Genomic DNA, 9,024 nt, shown 5'->3' on the forward strand with positions numbered 1-9,024 from the left:
ACACACACACACACACACACTATATACACTTAGTAATAAAAGGTATTGAGACAGGAATAATGTGAGGGGAAAAAAGAATGCAGAAAGTCTTAATGCACAGTAAGCTTTAAAACAGTAGGTAATATATCACAAGAGTTCTTTACAGCTGTACAGTTAAAAAAAATCACCTATAAGCTAAAAAACTTATGGTAATGTGCTTACTGTGAATTCCATCAACAACAATTAAGGAAGATGATCAATTGCTTATGGTTTAATGTCCTTCAATCAACATGAACATCATAGTCATTTGCCAGTTAGAATCAGACCTGGTAAATAAATAAAGCCAAGTCTTTATAACTTCAATCAAACTGCCTATTTTGGTTTTGAGCAGGATTTCAGAGAAATTCAGTAACAGTTCAACAAGGTGTCTGTACGTGTATATTAACTACATGATGAGTTAAAAAGGGTTGGTAGATTGGCACAGACCTGCCCTTCTTAATACTGTATCCATATTAGGTTTGATGACCCCCCCACTGAAGTTCAAGGAGGTTGCCAGGCTTGCCGCAGCATCCACAACCATGTTGCTAGAAGCTTGTCTCACATAGCCAGGCATACTTCATAGCACGGCTGAGTAGCTAACGTTAGATGCTGGCTACGTCGACAGTCATTAAATCCCGTGTTCACGCAGAGCTCTGTACACGACAGACAGGCACATTTTTTTCCTCTTAGAATTATGGTTGAAACCGCTAAAACAATAACATTGCTGTCCTATTCACCCTAGGGACATACACTCTTCCCAGGTTTAGAATTACAGTAGGAACCGCTAAAAACACAACAACCTCCCCATCCTCTGCGACAGACAAACGCACTTTCTCGGTGGTGAATTTGCAGTGAGAACCGCTAAAAAGAACACGACCTTGCAGTCCTCTCCACCCGACTGAACAAACTCTATTGGCTTAGAATTACAGCAACAATCGCTAAACACACTGCAAACTCACGGTCCTCTCTTCCCAATTTACAGCCCCCTCTATTGGCATAAAATAACTCACCGTTGTCGACTGTGGCCGCTTAACAGGCTAGCGTTACATGTTGTAGACAGCCGTGGCCTGCTTGCCTGGTCCTCCGGGTAAAACTAGCCAGCAGTTAGCAGGGTTAGCAAGTCGGCGTTAGCCACGACCAGTCAGGATCCCTAGCGTTGTACGGGCTGTGTCTCAATATTTTGCGAGTAACCAACTTGAGTACTGTAGCTATATAATTCAATATGAGTAGCCTACACAAATGTTAAAATGACATAAAATACCCTTGCCATACAGCCGTGACAAATTAGCCTGAGGCTAATGCTTACCTGTTCAGGAAGAAATTAGCCAACTCAGCGTCCTTTTGGGCTCTAAGCTGTCTCCATCTTTCAAATACTTCTCCAGTTTGTTACGTCTGTGGTCACGCAACTGTTAGAAACATGCCAGGCCAATCTATCTCCGTTGATCCTCTTCGTTTGTTTGCTGTTTCTATCGTTACAGCAGTAGCGCGCTGGGTTTACGTTTTTACAGGTAAATATCTGGCAACCCAGCCAGGCTGTCAAACTGGGCAGTTGATAACGAAACCCAGGCCGAAACACAAACAGAAATTCCCTCACAGAAAAAGGAGAATATACTGGCATTAGCATAATTGTCAGAAAAGATACCGTTAATGTTTAACTTAGCATGTTTCCTTGATATCTTATGACGCATTGGGGTCATTTTTGTATATAGTACATATATTACATATTGGACCTTTGAGAAGTAGCGATATCATAGGCCTACAGTTAGTTTGTTATTTGCAGTTGTATTAATCAAGTGTGCCCAACGTTTTGTAACAAGTGATTATTTATAACATGTAGGCTATTAAAAGATGTCATGTAAAACATTTCAAATCAACTCATAAAGTTGTTAATATACGTGTTGAAATAATGTATTTTTGATAAAGGTACCTATATGGAATAGCTGTTTTTTTCTTTTCAAATTTTAATTATTTGTCAACCAAGCCAAATGCTATGACTTGGCTGTTTACATTCAAATTGAAATTACTCTAAGATTTCTTTTATTATTAAAATGTTTTACAACATAGAGCATAAACAGCAGGTATCTTAGTCTGTAGAACAATTTGGTTTGCTTAAATTTACAGTTACAATCACATTTTTGTCTGTGTGGAAAACAATTCAAACCAGACATAGGCCTACTGATAAATGAGATTTGAGCAATACACACTCATTTTATTTCTCAAGCAGATTATGTACAAGGTGTAATTTAATATAATAATCTACAACTCCGAGCTCAGCTCCCTGAAAGCTGGCTGATTTAGCAAACCGTATAGCCATGAGAGATCTGATTTGACCCATCATGTCATGAGATAGAGGAGTGTGTTCAGGTGCGATGAGCTGGGAGGGAGTGCAGTTGTCATGTTTCCTAACGTGTAGCAGGATGTATTGCTGGCAGAAGCAGCAGGGGAGATCCAGAGTCTCTCCTGAACACTCACAGCCTCATGAAAGAATGATGGTTGATTACCTGCAGGAGATGAGCTATGCAGGCCCTCCAGAATCACAGGATAGCACTTTAGCGCTGCAGAGCTACAATGTTGAAGATGACGAGAAGAGAAAATCAATCGTTGTCCTATTTATAAATTTAGTTTTTTTATAAAATTGTCCAGAAAATAGGACCCCACACATTTAATGATTTAAAGCATGTTTTCACATTTTCACATTAATGATCTTTGTATCTTTGATTTCACATTTAATTGCTTTTGTTAAAGAAATTTCTGAAACAATGTGCAATAAGAAACATATTTAACCCAAAATGTGTTATGTGGTAAATATGTAAGAGAAATCTAAAGCGGTTTTAGAAAAGATGGCAACTTTCACAAACAGATATTATCTTAGTCAGCATGGTGGTTATTCACGAATCAACACATATGTATGAATGCCTGTTTATGAAACTGTTTATGCCTCCAAAATCTTTTCTTTACTAAACTGTATTACCTGTTTACCATCAACACCTGTCAACACTGTTAGCTGACACCGGTTTTCTTCATTTTAAAATCAAAATCATGTCAAATCTTCTATATGTATTACTTACTGTCGATACCCTTTTGTGCCAAAGCCCCGCTCTCTGGGAGAACAAGGTCCAGATGGCTTGGGGGGACCCATCAGTTTTCCTCCACCAGCCACTCTGCTTATCAGCAAGTTCACTTCACTTCAAGGAACAACTGACAGCTCTGTTAATTAGCACCTTTGGCCCTTCTTTCCCAGACACGGACAACACTAAGACGTTCATATCGTCTTTTTACTCCTGTTCTCTTCCCACATATTTAGCCTATTAGGCCAGTTGGCTTTTCATTGATATCCTGTTTTGCAAAAAATACCTAAGGAGGGGATGGCTGTTTCAAGACAGAGTTGAGTAAGCGGGTAGGTAAAATTGGTCAGGAATAAATAGAATCATCATTAGCAGCAGAAGTGTAGGCCTAGTTACAATTAGTAAACTGGTTATTTGCTCTACTTTATGACAGGATTTATTGTTGCAAACTTGAAGTGAACTTCCCATTACCTTCAGATTGAATACTAATAATGAAGACAATTAAAAACTTGAGTCATAAATCCCTCGCCTCATTATTATCACCACCACTGTCACAGTCTCTACACCACCACTGAACTACTTTGTCTGAAACTGAAAGCCATAAGACACAGTTCACAATGGCATCAGTGTAGGGTCAGTCCCAGGCCTTTGCCCTCTACCCTCAGCGGAACTGAGTTCCTGACCTGTTGGCCATTTGTCCGAAGTGCAGGTTAGACCTCGGACAGCCTGCAGAGGAGGAGAAACAACATGAAGCTTTGATCTGCTGTTACCTTGGATTGGGAGTAATGAAAGTACCTCTGCTAAATTACAGTGGGGTTCAAAAGACTAAAAAAATAATCACATCCAGCAGCTACAGATGACTGGTAAAGTTCTAGGTCACATTCTGTATTTGAAAAGCAAATATTATTGCCGGTGGATCAATAGATATTTTTAGATCTATCGTCTGCACCAAATTGGTATAAATCAAACACATTTCATCAAACATGAAAAAGTAACTTTCAAGGTTTTCTATCAATGAAAGGATAAGGAAAAAAGCTAGTTGTTTTTTCACTGTGATCTGTACATTTTATTTTCTTATTGAGGAATAGCTTAGATTAATGAAACTTGATCTAAAAGTCTTACATTTTGGTAATTTATATTAAAGATCAATATAAAAGAGCTGGCCACGGGTCTGATCCTTTTGTGTGTTTGAAGTGTCCGGTTGGGGGCGGGACAAAAGGTGTTGATTGATAGCCACTTGGCCTATAGGGCCGGCCGAGCTTCCTCTAGAAGGTCACGTCCTGTCTGGCCCCTGTCCACTGCACACTTCCACAACATATCCGGGGTCTCGGCCCTCCAAACTGGCTGAAGCACACAATATGTGCACACACACACACACACACAAACTCTGTACCTCCTTGGCGCCATGCTGCGGCGGTGGCCAGGGCCTTGCGTGCCATCCAGGGTCTGGTGTGAGGGGGAGGGGAGGAAGCATGAGGGAGAGAGAGAGATGGGAAAATAGTCTTCAGCCAATCACAACCTTCAATTCTCCTCATGGAAAAGGTTACAGCACTCCTCCCCTTCTCAAGCCACTGTAACTGTAATTTTAGGTCATTCTGTCTTTCACAGCTTTATTACTCAACACACCAGATGTAAAGAATATGACCTAGCTCTGCACCTGGCTGTATATGTATTTAGGTTTCAAAGGACTCGTACAACCATTCAACTCAACAATATCACTGAAAAGTGGTGGCTACGTTTAAAGATGCTGCATAGTGTTAACTTTGAGTGATCCCTGATGAATGGCTCCTTACACAAACTTTTCCAAACTGTCCAGTTTGTCGGCCCTGACACTACGATCATTTCAAGTCCACTCAAAAACATCAAGAACTCAAACCACGATGGGAGGCCCGGACCAACTCACTGGTTTCCAGCCTTATCGGCCTGACCTTGGCCAATGGCTGTAGCTCCATCTTTTGGTCGGTAAGTTAAGTGCAGCAGTAAAAGGACGTGTGAAAAGGCTATTCTTTGGGCTGACACACTCTTTTTAAACCAACAGTTTAAAAAGAGAAATTGCTTGCAGAAATCACAAAGGAAAGTACATTTAACACATTACACGACAGTGAAGCAAAGTATAGTAGTAGCAGTAGTAGTAGTAGTAGTAGTAGTGTTCATTAATAAAAATGGATAAAAGGATTATGTGGCCACTGTTGGATAAAAGCTTTTATCAGCTAGAGGAAATAAGATAATCCATAATGGAATGTGTATTGAATAGACTCCTTCTGTATTACCCTTTAAGTACCATTGACAAGTGGATTATAATATACAATATTAGAGTAATGGAAATGTTCATGGTTAATGTGTTTTACTTATTTATCCAATTTTGTTCATCACTGTGGATGCGATTAAAATGCAGCACACATATCTTCAGCCGACATATGAATAATTCAAACTTCCGAAAGCTTTACAATATCAAACAAAAATATTAATAATGCAAAAATTAATGTACTGAAAGTTTAAGGTAAATAACTAATAAAATAATTATTCGGCATGGCCCGCTTCTTGAGAGCTCTATCTTAACAGGTTTTGTCATCTTGTTATCCAGGGCTTGTCTTAGGCTTTCTCTTACTTCAATGTCCAGTGATTATTTTGATTTTTGCTGTTTCTCTGATCCTGGGGAAGACAAATGAAGTGTGTAACCACAGAGAGACAGAGCGCTCACAGAGGGTGAAAAGAGAGTCTGGGAAAACATTCCTTAGACAAGGAACAGAGAGAAGGGAAGAAAAGGAAGAACGGAAAGATGTGGTCATAATATTTTTCGATATGCTCAGTCTTGTACAATATCAAGCAAAATTTTACAACCCAGATTAAGATGCACTGCTGAAATTAAACTGACTATGACATGTATAGATAAATACTATATGACACTTTCACTGTTGTATAGTGCAAATGCATTAACTAACACTGATTGCTGTTGTGTATTATCAGAAATTTGACATTCTATATACTCACACTTACACTGAATGTGCATATTTTAAATAAGTACAGCGACTTTAGTTTAGCTTTACACTAAAATCCCATTAACCCCAATGCATTATCATATGGTCAAAGCAAAACACACCTCTGTTCTTCCCCTTCATCAATAATGTAAAACAAATGAGACGGAGAGAGGCAGGCTTGGGAAGGGTTGGGGAGAGAGTACTGTGAATGACAAAATTTAAACAAAATAATAAAACTGTAACTAAATTGTATTTAGTGTGAAATGTAATCGACTGGTATAAGAAGTGGTAGAGTGTAAGAGGAAATGTGGTAGAAGGAGATGTATTTAAAGTGCTCTGTAAGGCCAAGGGTTGCTTTAGGATCTGTGCCAGAGAGGGGCAGGAGGTGTTGACTAGATGCAAACGAGTTGGCCCCATCAAGGAGCGACAGTGAAGCTGATAACTCACTTTCCACCCACCCAGAGAGGACCTCTTTATAAGGACTTTCTGATGGGGCCCCATGCAGGCACCTGAGCATCCCCAAAAATAACTCTGAGTCCTATCCAATGAGCTGTGGCTCCATGCCAACATAACAGCAAAACACACTCTTGTACAAACATATCCTCTAATTAAATGTTAGCTTTCTTAATTGTGAAATAATGTTATGGATTAGAGACGTACAGGATCAAATTTCAAAAGAGTTTGTTTAACTCTGCTCTTTAGTTGTATATTTAACCTCACCAAATATGCATTTGTGTGCAATCCCAGTGATCGGTCCATTTTTCCACTTTAGAACATACACAACCATCCCAGGCACCTCTGTTTTCAGGGTTTGCGGTCACAATGGCACAAAATATGGGAAGTGTGGGAAGATGCTGAGGGTAATAAATAAAAAAAAAAAAGAGGTGCAAAACTGAACAAAAGAGGCCTTTGCGTGCTGACTGTATTTCATTTTCATGGCACAAAGGCAACCAGCGGAAACAATGTCTTTCAGCTTGCTTTAGTAGTAATACTGCTGAAAAGCCTCTTTCCATTCTCAGAGGGTACATCCAGATTTACAGCTTGACAGCAGTTACAGATCATGGAGACAGAGACACAGTTCTTTGGCAATGAAAGATGTTCTTTACATTATAATTAGCAGGTGGTGGTTTCAAGCGGCATTGTTTTCCCTGTTTATTTAGAAAGCATAGGATTGGATACTTGAACATTTATAATGGGACAGCTGAATATTTATGTTGTACATCTGTAAATCTTAAGTAATCTTAAATTGTCCCTGACAATTTCAAGCCCTCAGGAAGTCACCGACATATTAAAATGATCGTTACTAAACATTCCAACATAATGATTACAAATGAGAAGGTCACTTAAGTCATATAAGTCAAGCAGTGCACATGTGGCGTATTAAGTAAGGTTAGTTGAATGCTGGAAGGTTCCCAGTTATCAGAAATCATTGAAAAATACCTGGAAAGTTTTTAAAAGAGATAGGTTTGATATGTACACATATGGTACGTACATAGTTTGGTATACAGCAAGACTAACAAAATATTAAAAGAAGTTAGCTATAGATCATGTCTAAAAAAAGTGTATTTTCATTTACAATGTGTTAACCGTTAGTGCCATTTCTGAACTCCAGCTTGTCACACTTCATCATAGAAATGTCACGTTTTCAAAGGGATTCAGATCTGTGTGATCATTTTCCCAATCTGGTTCTTGTTCAACTTACTGTAAATGGCCTACAGCCAACACAACCCCAACAGACATTTTTATCTCTAATTAGGAAGTTTCTGGCCCCGAGAAAGTCCCAGTGACTCCAGTTCTCTCCTTGTGATCAAGCTAATTTAGGGTTCCCTTTAAGCGTCTGCATGTTAGGCTGTTCCAAACATCTTCATGAGCTGCCTGTTGTCCAAAACAAAGTCACAGCACTGTAATTATCATATGACAGTAAACCAAGCTAACCAGCAGTTGAACCTGCAGTCACAACGCCTCAGCTCCACCCAGTCAGAGAGAGCAGCCCTGTATTCCCTTCATTATAAAGCAACAAAAAAAAAGTCCCATTGAAGACATTCGTTAATGAGTTGTCAGCACTTTTCTACATAGAAGAATGAAATTGCTGAGGCGAGAGCGGCTAATGTCAGTCATGTTGGCCCTGTCATTCCTCAAGTGGCCTTTTGCCTCGTTAGCGATAGCCTGAGAAAGGGCAGCAATCTTATCATCGCAGGGAGCACACAGAGAGGAGCCAGACTGCAGGGACGGCTGCTCAGGACACAATGAAACAGACACAACACACTCACATATCTGCAAACAGATAATTGCTTTGGCAATGGATTAAGATTAATGAGATAACATTGCTAACATCACCACATTGTTTATATTTACAGTAAATATCTAGACGGAAACACAAAGTCACGGAGTAGGAATGGGGATTATGGACATTTCCACTTTTCTAGATTTAAAGGACCATTCCACTTCTTACATGTTTTAGCTCATTCACTACACATCATGTATGTATGTTTTACATAATTTCTGACATTTTTTCAACAGTTACTATTAATTATTTATGTAAGTGCATTTTGTTTTTACTATTTTGTACCTTTCCATAGAGGCAGGTTTTAGTCCCGTACATGGGAGTTTCAGACAGCTTTGTTCTGATTGGTCCACTCTGAAAGTGGATTAGTGATGATCTTGTTAGATCAAAACATTGCTCTGTTACATTAAATTCACTGGATGCTATTAGTAGTGTGCAGAACTTTTGTCTGACTTTGCATTCAGTTTGTTTTATATCACACGTAAAAAGTTTTTGATGCCTACACTCATGTTTTACATTAATTTCTATCATCCAGGTAGCTACTAATTACACTTAATTTCCCAATGTTATGAAAATCCACTCGCAGAGTAATTGTTTGTGCATTTATGGACAAGCAACCATCAGGCTTATGAGCCATGTTGTCAGAAAAGTAAGCGGTTAATAAGGTAAAAAAAAAAAA

General features: G+C 39.1%; 2 long non-coding RNA genes across 2 annotated transcripts in view; one reads left to right on the forward strand and one right to left on the reverse strand.

Moving 5' to 3' along the window:
* Positions 1-1,548, reverse strand: part of LOC116704294 (uncharacterized) — a 125,303-nt gene extending 123,755 nt beyond the window's left edge. The window contains exon 1 of the long non-coding RNA XR_004335647.1: positions 1,325-1,548. This is a non-coding gene — a long non-coding RNA (uncharacterized LOC116704294). The remainder of the gene's footprint in view (positions 1-1,324) is intronic.
* Positions 1-2,594, forward strand: part of LOC116704295 (uncharacterized) — a 16,199-nt gene extending 13,605 nt beyond the window's left edge. The window contains exons 2-3 of the long non-coding RNA XR_004335648.1: positions 2,504-2,510; positions 2,582-2,594. This is a non-coding gene — a long non-coding RNA (uncharacterized LOC116704295). The remainder of the gene's footprint in view (positions 1-2,503; positions 2,511-2,581) is intronic.
* The last annotated feature ends 6,430 nt before the right edge of the window (positions 2,595-9,024 follow it).

The sequence above is a fragment of the Etheostoma spectabile genome, chromosome 16, assembly GCF_008692095.1.
Source record: "Etheostoma spectabile isolate EspeVRDwgs_2016 chromosome 16, UIUC_Espe_1.0, whole genome shotgun sequence".
NCBI lineage: Eukaryota > Metazoa > Chordata > Actinopteri > Perciformes > Percidae > Etheostoma > Etheostoma spectabile.